This window comes from Myotis davidii, unplaced genomic scaffold, assembly GCF_000327345.1.
Source record: "Myotis davidii unplaced genomic scaffold, ASM32734v1 scaffold71, whole genome shotgun sequence".
In the NCBI taxonomy this organism is placed as follows: Eukaryota; Metazoa; Chordata; class Mammalia; order Chiroptera; family Vespertilionidae; genus Myotis; species Myotis davidii.
Genome location: NW_006283588.1, coordinates 3,057,425 through 3,060,137, shown reverse-complemented (window position 1 = coordinate 3,060,137; position 2,713 = coordinate 3,057,425). Strand labels below are relative to the sequence as shown.

Sequence of the window (2,713 nt, the reverse complement as noted above, 5' to 3'; positions counted from 1 at the left end):
GGAGAAAAAAGAGAGCGGACAAGAGAAAGAGAGCAAAATGTTTTTTTGTTTCAAATTAAAGTGATCACCCCCCTCCTTTTTGCCTCCCCTTCTCTTGGCTATTATGATGCTGCTAATATTTTGGTGCTTAAAGACAAAACAAAACTCTGAGGTTGTAGCAGCTACAACACAAAGTACTAACCACTACATGGTCAGAACATGCCACCAGAGACACCTGCCACATGCCCAAGGCAAGGGAAGTAAAAGCAAAAATAAATGAATGGGACTACATCAGACTAAAAAGCTTCTACATAGCAAAAGAAATCACAAACAAAGCAAAAAAGGCAACTAACTGAATGGGAGGAGATATTTGCAAACAAAGCCTTCGTTAATAACCAAAATATACAAAGAACTCATACAACCAACCCACCACCCGCCCCCAACAATCCAATTAGAAAATGGGCAGAGGACTTGAAGAGGCACGTCTCTCAAGAAGACATACAAATGGTCAAGGCATACGTGAAAAGATGCTTTACTTTTCTGGCTATTAGGGAAATGCAAATCAAAACGGCACTGAGATGTCACTTCACACCTGTTAGAGTGGCTATTATCAACAAGTGTTATCGACGACAAGTAATAACACGTGTTGGAGAGGTTGTGAAGAAAAAGGAACCCCCATTCCCTGCTGGTGAAAATGTAAATTGGTGCAGCCACTATGGAAAACAGTACGAAGGCGCCTCAAAATTTTAAGGATAGAGTTACCATATGACTCGGCAATTCCTCTAAAAAATATGTAAACATTTATTCCTAAAGATATATGCATCCCTATGTTCACTGCAGCATGATTCATGGTGGCCAGAACATGGAAACAACCAAAGAGTCCTTCTACAGATGACTGAACAAAGATGTGGTACACATATACGACGGAATATTCCTCAGCCATAACAAAAGATGAAACACTGTCATTTGTGACAACATGGGTGGAGCCTGAGAATGTTATGTTAAGCGAAATAAGTCGGATGGAAAAAGAACCAAGATTTCACTCGTATGTGAGACACAAAACTGGAAGCAACAAACAAACAAAAGCTCATAGACAGACAAAAGCAGGGTGGTTACCAGCGGGGAAGGGAAATGGGGGGAAGGAGATTTGACTATGGGTGGTGGGCACATGATTTCTACACTTGAAACCTAAATAACTGTATTAACCAGTGTCACCGCAATAAATGCACTGACATTCTAAAAAGGGAATGCAAAATAACTCAATTTTTATATTGATCACATGTTAATAAGGTAACTTTTTGGATATACTATATTTTAAAAAAAACTACTCACCTTCCCATACAATCCCGAGAGGGGTCCATAAGGCTTGCCCTGGGCTCCCTTGGTAACTTAAAGAGAAACTTTCACAAAAGTTGGCGCCCTTGACGTCTTGCAAATAGCGGAGGAGGCTGTCCTCAAGTTCCTGCAGAAGGAATCCACTTGGGTGGCACCAGCCTTGAAATTCAAATGGCGCAGTCCATTTACAAAAGGCAAAGTGAGGGCACCCGCATCAAGGAGAACTTGGGAGAGATTCTGAGAGCTTTCATGTCAGGGTACCAGTGACATCCCGGCCCATGGCAGGGCCGCGTTCTCCAGGAGGACCGGCCAGGGAGCTGCGCTCAAGATGCTGCCGCCACCGGGCCGCTCCTATGGGCAGCGCGTTACTCCTGGCTCCTTCCCTCCCGGGACTCTCACGGCCTCCCCGGAGTCAAGGCTTCCCGTGGCTCCTGCTCCCAGGGCGCTGCCAGCACCCACGAAGGCGTCGTAGGCCACCCTGCCTCGCATGGCTTGGTGTCACAGAGACTGTCCTGGGTTCCATTGGGACCCTGCCATCGTGCACAGCAGCAAGGAAGCTCCCTCGGCAGGTCCCTCGTGATAAACGCGGCCCAGGCGGTCTACGCATGCGCACGCGTGGCATCCTCTCGCAGCCTCTCGCGGGAACACCTGTGACCTCATGGGCCCAGGGCTGCTGCTTCCAAGACGGGAAAGGAAGAGCTGGCTGGTTCTGAGAAGGCGGCGCCCAAGGAATGGACTGCGCCAGCCCCCGGCAGGTACTCAGTTTGAGGGTGCAGGCGGGTCTGCAGGTGCCCGGTCCGCTCTCTGGAGATTCAGGGGTTCCCTGCTGCAGCCCGGAGCCCTGGGCCAGCACCCCCGTGATGGGCAGCTCCCACGCTCGACCACTGCCAGGGTAGGTGAAACCACTGAGTGGCTTTGCGCCAACTCATAAAAAACGGAAATACGGTTGACGAAAAAGAAACACTATCTAAGAAAACAAACCTCAGCCATTATGGCCCTCCAGCAATTTTTGGTAGTTTATGTAAATTGCTACAGAAATGTTCTTCCCCAAACTTCCTGTCACATGACGTATTAACAATTTTTTTAGTTGCTGTTTTATTCAGATTAGAAGTCTCATTCAGCGTTTGGGTTTATAATTTTAGTCATAGCACTTATTTAAAAAATATTTTGTGTTTAATCCTCACCTGAGGATATTCTTCCATTGATTCTTGGAGAGAGTGGAAGAGAGAGGGAAAGACAGGAATATCCATGCGAGAGAAGCACATTATTCGGCTGCGACTCGCAGGCGCCAGACAAGGGCTTGGGGTCCTCAGGCCATCGCCCTACCCACTGAGCCAAACCGGCCAGGGCGGTCATAGCATTACTAACATTTGGAATAATCGTGTGTATTTTAATTAAT

The 2,713-nt window shown here is 47.3% G+C and overlaps 1 pseudogene; it reads right to left on the bottom strand.

Annotated features, from left to right (window-relative positions):
* Nucleotides 1-1,803, bottom strand: part of LOC102770509 — a 10,673-nt pseudogene extending 8,870 nt beyond the window's left edge.
* Nucleotides 1,804-2,713: the final 910 nt, after the last annotated feature.